The sequence below is a fragment of the Haemaphysalis longicornis genome, unplaced genomic scaffold (assembly GCF_048455015.1).
Source record: "Haemaphysalis longicornis isolate Haplotype H1 unplaced genomic scaffold, Haemaphysalis longicornis Haplotype H1 scaffold_26, whole genome shotgun sequence".
In the NCBI taxonomy this organism is placed as follows: domain Eukaryota; kingdom Metazoa; phylum Arthropoda; class Arachnida; order Ixodida; family Ixodidae; genus Haemaphysalis; species Haemaphysalis longicornis.
Window position 1 is genome coordinate 176,653 of NW_027526319.1, and position 10,069 is coordinate 186,721.

Sequence of the window (10,069 nt, forward strand, 5' to 3'; positions counted from 1 at the left end):
CCACAACTGCAACATTTTAACACGAAAGTGTTTTATTCCGGGATTCACGAAGATATCACTTACGTCATATCCATCACGGAAGGGACGCCAGTACAACGAAGCAAGCGGCCTGTAAAGGATGCACCGCTGCACACAGGGTCGTCTTGCGGGGAAGCAACCTTTAGTACTAAATAGTAGGCTGTATTTAGGGTTGTTCGTTTTCAGGATTTATATTTTAACACGAAGCGTATTACGCCGGGATACACCAAGATTTTACTGACGTCATATCCGTCACGGAAATGAGGCCAGTACACATTTGCAGAAATGATCCGCCAACAGGACGTCGCTCACCAAGCACACTCACAAGACATCCGCAGACCCTCAAATCACGCTCAGCTGAAGATTTCGCTACACATTTCACTTTCCTGTTTTACCGAATCCTATTACAGAGGAATCAACCACAGTTTTTTTTTGTACCACCGATGTTTCGTACAACATTATGCGCGTGCTTGAAACAGAGGTCAGAGGCTTTCGCTCTGAAATCCTGACAATTATTTAGGTGCATTCGCATGGGTAACACTTGTATGCCAAAAATGGAGCATCTCTGGAACAGATATCGATGTAAAGGGAACCAGTGGCGAGTGCGTTGAGGAACACGAGACGTAACCAGAAAAATTGAACGTCTCAATTTGCGTGACGAACACGTGGTCAATCACAGTTCTTGATGTGACAAGTGATGAATGGGAAAGGCGGCAGCTAAGAATGTGCACATAGAAGACATCTGTCATAAAGGCTTGTAGCGAACCGTTTGGCGGTTTGAGAACGTAGATGTTGAAGTCTGCTGTTAAAATCAACGGTGCCGTCTTACTGTGGCTTTCTCCGTAACCATGAATCACAACACCTGGGGAGTACTAAACGGATGCAGGGCGAGGAGGTCTCTAACTGGAATTCGCGTAGCTGCCGGACTGATGTAAAGTGCGGCCAAAGCGATGCTCATGGCCACACACTTGACTAGTGCACACCATCAGGGTGAAGAGCCCGTACTGTCTTCAGGCTGACCGCGACAACTCAAACAGGCCGAAGGCGACGTGCGGGGCAGCCGCTTTGAAATGCTTCTGCGTGGCGGCGAGGGGTCGCTAAACGCAGAGGCCAGCGCATGTGGTGGTGGCGTAAAAAGCCTACGCAGGAAAAAGCTTGCTCAGAAACATCAAATTAGCCGCTTATCTCCCGGCATGCAGCGCGGCTGGTGTAAACAGTGACATGTATCTGCAACGTTCCACTTAGCTGCTCATATCCCAGCATGCAGCATGGCCTGAGAACGGCAGCGTCCGTGGGAACGGCGCAGCAGTAAACAGTAACAAGTGTCTGCGGCGGTTTCAAAGCCCAAGCTTCGCCGTTTGAAAAGAATACCGGGCATCTCCACAAACGTGAAACCTGGGGTGGAGCGAAGGGTGCTTTGTATAAGTGTATTCTTGGCGCCTTGGCGTTTTTCCCCGCGCAGATGACGCCGTTGGGTAGAGGTATATAGCTTTGGTGCTAGTCTCGTGTTTTTGAAAAACGAAGCGTTCTAGCGCGAGGCGTTGGAAAACGAATGTCCGTGTTTGTTCTTTTAGTACACGTTACGTTCTAGCGCGATGCCTGGGAAAACGAGTGTGCCGGTGTTTCAGTACCGTGCGTACATGATATTACGACGACATGGGACGCCGACAGCCCGAGCCTCTAAGGGGCTGCGCCCCTAATTAGCCACTCGCATCCCAGCATGCATTGAGGCCTAACAACGGCAGCGTCCGCGACAACGACGCTGCGCTAAACTGTAACGTGTCTGCAACGCCGTCCCGCAACCTTAAATTAGCCGCTCATATCCCATCATATGCCGCGAGGCCTAACAACGGCAGCGTCCGTGGCAACGGCGTAGGAAAATATCACCTCCAATTCTTTCCATAAGGTCACCTCCAACCGTTTGCTCACCTCCAACTCTCTGCCTTCCTCTGTGGTGCAACGGTATGGATGCCAGACCCGCAACCCAAAAGTCCCTGGCTTGATCCTGGCCAAGTGGGGAAGCGATTTTCTTTTCACGGCCTGTGCTCGCGATGAGGAGGCCGCCTACGTCATTGGTGACGTGAACGGGTAAGTAATAAATTAGTTAAGACCACGTTAACCAAAAACTGAACTTCACCGACACCTAGAGAGACGGCGCCACTTCAATCCAAAGGGGGTGCTCCGGTTGTTGAGCATTTCCCACTCGGGTATTGGTGGCGCCATCCGAAATTGATGATGATGATTGGCCACGCCCGGGTTTCAAATTTCCCGCACAGGTCAGGGAGGAGGAGGAGGAAACAACTTTTATTGTCAGACAGAGCGCGTTAAGCGCCCGATGGGGTGGCTCCCTCTTCACGGGTTCCATATGCTTCCAGGGCCGCCTGGCCCCTGTGGATCAGTCGGAGCTGGTCCTCCAGGGCGGGGCTGGATAGCAAGATCTCCCATCGCTCGTCAACGGTGAGGATAGTAGGCGAATTACTTATGGGTATAGGTGGGGGGCGGTCTTTGGAGAAATTGCACTCTCCTATGACGTGCTGGAGAGTGCCTAGTAGATTGCAGTGAGGGCATCTGTTCTTGTAGATTTCAGGGTACATTTTATTCTGGAGGCAGGGGTGAGGAAAGGAGCCTGCCTGTATTTGCCTGTATATTGCTTGTTCTGCTCTAGTCAAGGAGTGGTGGGGGTGTGGGAATGTCTTCCTACCGTCCCTGTAATATTTGACTATATCTGTGTAGCTGGTGATGGGTTGCCATCCCCTTCCCTCCTCCTCGGTGGCCCGGGAGTTCAGCGCTCGGGCCTGTTGATGAGCATATTCGTTGCCCTCAACAGAGGAGCGGGCCGGGACCCAAACTAATTCGATCTTTTGTTTAGGAGGCCTAGCTTTTTCGATGAGTTTTAGAGCCGCAAGGGACACCCAGCCAGATCTGTAGTTCTTGTACGCAGCTTGTGAGTCCGTAACGATCTTGGTGACGTTAGGTTGCAGGAGTGCGAGGGCTATCGCCACTTCTTCTGCTTCGTCTGAAGATGGAGTGTTGATCGATGCGCAGGTGACCAGTTTGTCCAACCGGGTGACCGCGACCGTTGCCCTTGTGGAGTGTTTGGGCAGGGAGGCGTCTGGTCAGGGCATACATCTTGGGAGATCGAGCAAGGTGATTGACAGGAGGGTCGCACCACGTTTTAAAATTTCCTGCGCACGTCCCGGCATGCAGCCTGAGAGGGAGATGATAATGACTGCCGTCACGTAGGAGGGTACGTAGCCACTTGCTGTGATGTAGGAGGTCAGGGGGCGCTTAACCGCGTAGCGCTCATCGCTACTTTCGTTGGCGTGCTTGGCCTGAGCTTGATAGTGGGCCTCCTCGACTATGAATCCCGGATGCCCGCGGGCTGCCCGAGACGCGATCCGGCGCTAGATTTTTCTATGTATTCTAATGGGACTTCCTTTCCTCACGCAGTCCTCGGGCTGCCCGAGAACCATCCAGGACAAGTAAATCGAGGATGCCCAGTGCTGCCCCTGACAGCCTGTTTCGACCATCGTACATGGGTGCATTTGTGTATCGGCGGGAGCCTCCCATTTGTTCTCGTAAGGCTGGGACTGCTCACCTAGAACGGTGGTGTGTGTTGAGGCTGATAATGATAATAAAGAAGCGGCTCGCACCGGCAGTTGCTCGTGATCAGACCAGAGATCGGGCGACCGGCAGCGGGGCTCCCTTTTTACGTCACTTTCCGAAAAAATAGCCTCAGGTGCGTCAGTTGGACAAAATCACGTGGATAGAGCAGCAAATCTTCACATGATGAGGTTCAGACTGTTTTAAAGAGCCGGAAGAAGTTATGAGTAATACAGTGGCTCTTCGCTCGCACCAAAAGACGATACTCCACAATGATGACTTCGTAGCGGAGGTATTTTTGTATACGGGTAGATTGAAAGCGTCGTCTGCAATTGCTTTGAGGACGTGTGCCACCTTTTCATTCTCGCATTGCTCAGTCAACTTTAGCGTAGAAAGCAAGTACGTCCTGAATATAAGCTATGTACGTCAAGGTGGAAGTCTGAATTCGAGAAGCGAGGTCTTCCTCGGCGGCGCATGTTCCTGGTAAAAAGAATTCCCTAACAATTTTTTGACTTTCTGCTCGCATACTTCCTAGCAGGCTAACCCTTTTTCGTTCGAACGGTTCCAGACCCATGCAGTTCCCTATTAGTTAAAAACTTGTTATTCAACATGAGTGTCTGGTCCCATCTATTGGTGGCTCCGTGTTTGTGCTCGCCACCTAGCGGCTGTCGCAAGAATTGCCCTAATCAGGTCCTGTTGCGGATTTCCCTATGGCGCAGCGTGCTTGTTTAGCGTCGTAACTGCGTAGTTGTCGTTATACCGCCGAAAGAAGACCCAAAGGCGATGAAGCGGACGTGTAAGGAGCTTTATTACGTCCCCTTCGGTGTGACAGCGCGATTGAAGTGCAGCAGTGCATACTTTTACTGCTTCCTGCGAGAAGCAGGCGATGCACCTCGAAAGCCGCCGTGGGCACGGAACCTAAGGGTTGGAAAAAAGTGACGCCCACCATGGAACTTTGCCCAAAGCACTTCGCTCAAAACGACAACTACCTTCCAGGTCATCAGGTACTTGCTTTTTCATTGGGATGAAGCCGCATTATGTGCGCGCGGCTAACTTTCTGTAGGCGCGCTTACACCGTGCTCTCTGTTTGAACACGTACCTGCCCTTTTCATATAGCTGCTAGGTGCTAAAGATATCTGTTAGGTGCTAATATTGTCAAGATACGTGTTTAAAATGAATCCTTAATTTAAATAAGCTTGAAACATCGTTTTTTACTTCGAGCTTGAAGCAGCTGCCTCAAATGCGCATCTGCGGGGCCGCCCGCGCGCAACTCGATGCACTTTATGCTCATGTCGGTGAATGGCAGAACTCCTGCGGCTTCGACAGCTCCAAGCAGCGAGCGCACGACGTTATCTTATCGGCACACGCTGTGTCGCCTCTCTGTTTACTCTTATCGCACGTGAGATTCTAGTTTAGTCGTTTTCCGCAAGCAAGTTGTGCATGTTCCAAACGCCCACAGTGATCCGCGTGCCTGTTAACCAACTAGTACGACTTTGTACTTATTATCAATTAGCAACCGTTGCGGGCGGCTGCAGATCAAAATAGTCAAAATTGGGTCTCGAAGCGGAGAATAATGAAATTGCGACAAAAAATGTACCGTAAATTTAACGTGCACCCTGAATGTAGAGCAATTTAACACACATCCAGATTGCATTGAACCTTACTTCACCCGCAGCTATCCAACGCCCTAAACATTACAGCACGGCGTAAGATGTTCGCTTTATAAGTTTATCTAGCACCTGTAAGTTGCATGCTGTCATCGCTGTTATGAGAATCCAAATATTTTCTGCAGGGCGTTTACAGCAATTCGGTACAAACCAAGTTGCTCTCAACAGACCTTGTTTCAGTACTGCTGAAATGGGCAATGGTTTCCATTTAAATTTGCTTGTTGTCGTGGCATGCTAATGATATTCTTGCAATGTGAAATACATCTTTATGATCGTATTCCCTGATTTGTTGTTAGTTATACAACAGATTTCGGTGCTAAAGAGCACAGTTTGGTGCTGAGTTCTTGCGCCCACTTCGTGCACCGCCATGAACCATACGGAATACCTTTACAGTTAAACCTGGATGTAAAGAACCACCGTGTAACCAATTCCTGGATTAAACGAAACTTCTTAATTCCCCATTTCCAGCCACACTGAATTCCTTATGTTTGCGACCTCTATGTCACCAAGGCGTTGTGACGGTTAACTTTGATGTAACGAATTCGCTACGCTGATGAACCATTGCTTTTTGCACTTTTTCTGAAAAATCGGCTAAAGAATGCACTAATTTAGTGAATTTCGCCCGCACCGAACAATACCGCAGCTTTCCAAGTGTGCGTGCGGTGTCGGTTCGAGAGACGTTTTAGGTGCTAGTCCTGTCTGTCAGTGTGTAGTCGCGCCTCAGCACTGCTACTTGTGGTTCCGGTACGTCGGTGGTGAGTTCTACTGCCACAAAACGAAAAGTTTTGTCCTGTCAAGTCAACGTCGCAATTTTATGTGTCGTCTCCGCCGGCGAGAAAGAAGAACATCGCCGCCCAGTACAGTTAACAATTTTCAGTGCGGAAAGAGAATAAAGTTCGCGAAAAGGAGCCCTCTCAGCACAAGTTTGGTTCTTAAAACTCGTTAAAACGCTGAAAAGTGTCAAAACGCAAACGTACTACTTATGCTGCGTTTGTGAATAAGAGGGTTTAGTGACGTCGCTTCTTTGGAGTGATGTATAGTGCCTAAGCTTGTGCGAAAGCAGGAGGGGCAAATCACGCAGTTTTCCACTGTGAAATAAATCCTTCAATCGTGAGTTCGCCTTCGCTGACGGCCAGCATTTTGGTTTTGTTTCTTCTTCATTCATGCGAGCCTTAACTCAAAACCGGCATGTAACGAACAATTGGAAATTTTTGTCAACTTCGTTATATCCAGGGTTAACTGTATTACGCCTTTGAACAGCTGCTTGTTAGTGTCTGCTAGAGTTTGTTTATCAAAACAGCCTCATCTATGACCATCTACATATGTTGGCCGTCCAAGTAAAAAGTACGCTGCGTAGGTTCATGCACACAGCCATTCGTAACAGCTGCTTTAAGTAGTTTCCAGTGGACAAAATAAGGAACCTCTTCCAAATAAGTGACTGTACTCCGGCAAAGGCAGGTTATCCTCGCAGAATCGACATTTTAGCAAGTAAAGAAACCGGACACGAGTACAAAGGTCCTCAATATTTCGACCATGTCTTTGGGCTGTTGTCATTGATGGTTCATCTACTAGAATGGTTAACAATGAGCATGCGAGGAAGGCTACCAGAGCACATTTACCACCTTTTTTTATCATCTACTGTGACCCGGACGCCACAGAGAGTAGAAAGAGAGACAGAGAGAGAGAGAGAGAGAGAGAGAAACATTAGAATGAGCTTGAAAGTGAGTGGCACCCTAGTCCGGGAATCCATGCGTTGCCGTAGCCGTCTTCGACTGTGTCACCAGGAGACTCCTGTAGTCCACATGACAGCTGGTCAGCAGTGTCCTGCACAGCTGGGGAATGGAACGGGTACAGAGGGGTGCTAGGGCTAGGTTATGAGGGTTATGAACGCATTCTAGAATTATATTCATGCTTACTAACAGCGCAAACAACACAAGACAAAAAGTGTTGTTTGCGCTTTTAGTAGGTATAATGTACCAACTAGGCCAATCGTCCATTTTAGAATTATATGTTGAACGGTACGTAGATGTAAACAGTATTTCCACAGAGTGGTGCACTGTGCTAGAAACAATAAATTCATTCCAACTGGGTGTTCGTACATCCCTGTTTATAATTGTCGGAGCGTTATTTCTTAAGTTTTTCTGAGGGATGGGTAAGCGCACGGGAATTTTTGCGTAGTGGTCTGTTAAAATTGAATAATGTGCTGATATGTGAGAAACAGTGTCGGTGACCAGGAGGCAGCAGGGTGGGCCCTGTTCACAGCCACTCAGTATAGGCATCGATCAGCACAACGGCCTTGCCACTACGCCGATGTGGCGGCAGCTTGCGAACAATACTGGTCTGTGGTACTTATGTGGTGTACTCAGCAAATTTATATTTACACTGGCTGCAAACATGGCCACTCCAAGAATACCTTAAATTCAATTAACGTCTGCAAACCAAGCCCACACTGAATAGAGTAGGCGTTTTGTACATTGATTTTTGAAGCTCTCTGTGACGCCTAAGTGTTCATAGCTGAGGGTGACAAACAGGTGATGATGGTTTGTGGCAACTTACCAAGAAGTCTCGATAAGAATCTGAAGCAGTCAGCTTCTTCTACCCAGAAGTGTATATGTGTATGTGGCCATGTATTTGAAAACGTTTCTATTACCTGACTAAAATACATAATATCCTAATCTATAGATAGTACACTATAGATGAGTACATATAGATATGTACATTTTTTGTATGTGTGCATAACTAATTGTGTGCTTACATGTGTATTTGTGTTATCACAAATATTAGGCTGTTAGATTCCATTAGAAGTTTTTCGCGCACTCTTACCATTTCTTCACTCCTGTTTGTCTCTAGCATCTTAGCATTGCCTCGACATTTCATGGCTTAGTATTTTGTTTACCAATCGTATAATCCTTATGAATTTATTTTTGTTCAGCGACTGCACCTATTGTTTATTTTGATATTAATCATCAGGGTTCCCGACTGCAGTGTTCTTCAGTATGGGATCCCTGCCTGTATACTCACGTATGTTATTTACTATGTTTGTCTAATAAAATGAAACTGAAACTGAAGTATGCAACCGAGTGGTTTTGGCGCAAAATGAATGGCGACATAGCTGCTCTTCAACTTCATAATTTCTGCTAATCACTTTGAATATTTCTGTGAACACTACGCATGAATCTGTCTCTTCTTTCCTGTCGGTTCCTTAAGAGTGCACGACATATAAAGTGCATATAAAGTGCACGACAAAAATGACCCGTTTTATTGAAATTTGAGGCTTTATTATCGATGGAATACGTTCAAATAACAAGCTATAGTACAGATGTCTTATCATTTACAACAAAATATGATATGAATGAACCCATCTGCTCATGCTGATTTTATCAAAAAAATCCAAATATTCAATGCGAATTCACGAAGGATAAGAAAGGGGCATAAATTAGTCGTTTATTTTTTAATCAACCGACGCCTGCGTCAATCCTTAGCGCAAAGGAGTCGGTGAGATATAAAACAGCTGACAGCATTAAAGAATTGAAACTCCTATACGCGAGGATAATGACATTATATGTTTCATGTTGACGGTCATACGGCAAATATGTTGAACCGACGGTCAATGGTCCGAGATAGTTTTACGCGCCCGTCACCCCCTTGGCTGCGAGGCGAAGCTTAAAGAATGGTTTTGATCGTTTCCGAGCCCCTTTGAATGATTACAATTTGATAAACTATTTTACATGAGACCGCGTTGTTGCCTTCATCATAACAATGCTCGGCGTGGCTGAAATCAAATGCACGTGAATCGGGGCAGCAGAACAATGCTTTTGTTGGTGGCAACTACGGCGTAAAAATATATGGTGGTCGAAGTATTCAATACAAGTGCACAGATAAAATAGGCAATATTTTTTCTTCAACTCATGTGAAGTTGACGGTGCAGCATCATTGGTACTTTATTTGTACGTTCTATTTAGCAGGAGTAATGCTGAGGAGCATTTAAAATAATATTTTATGCATTCACTTCATAAACTATTTTAGAACTAGTTTATTTCTAACTTGTATTTTTGTATTTCTAACTTGTATTTCTAACTTCTATTTAAAATTTGTATTTTTAAGAATGACGCTGTATTTATTGTTTTTAATAAATTAAGAAACGCAGGAGACGACCACTATGTACATTGGGCAGTTCCTTTGCTCTTTGCTGCGACAGCATACACACAGAATTATCGTGTGACGATATATGTGACGGTCGGGCAGGGGAGCTACGCCGGGATTAGATCTCGTCAACATGGCTGTTGGTTATCGCAGCGTACAACCATCATTGAGCAATGTTTTTAAGTGAAGGTTAGCGTTGAGAAGACTGATATTTCCAACATCCAGATACGTGATTTATCTATTCAGCACGTATGACTTTTTCTTCCTTCCGCTCATCCAGAGGCATAGTCCCAAGAGTCCGGCAAAGGCTGACAGGCCTCCAACTAAAAACATCATGTAGTCGTAGGACCCCATGGTGTCCCTGAAGAAACCTGGAATATATGATTGCAGCGTTAGCATATTGCGTTCATTGTAAACATTTGTTGGAGTGAGCCGCCATGGAAAGCGAAACAGTTTTGTGTATTTTGAGTATCGGAGCATTTACTTCTTTCAAATAAGGAAACGCCAGAGAAGCGTTTATTGCTCACCAAGAGAGCTTTAAATCGACAAATTTGTTAGCCAAGCAAAAGACAGTCATTACAATGATACGCGTTCTCATGAGGCATAAAACTGCGCTTTAAGCCTATTTGTCAAGGTGC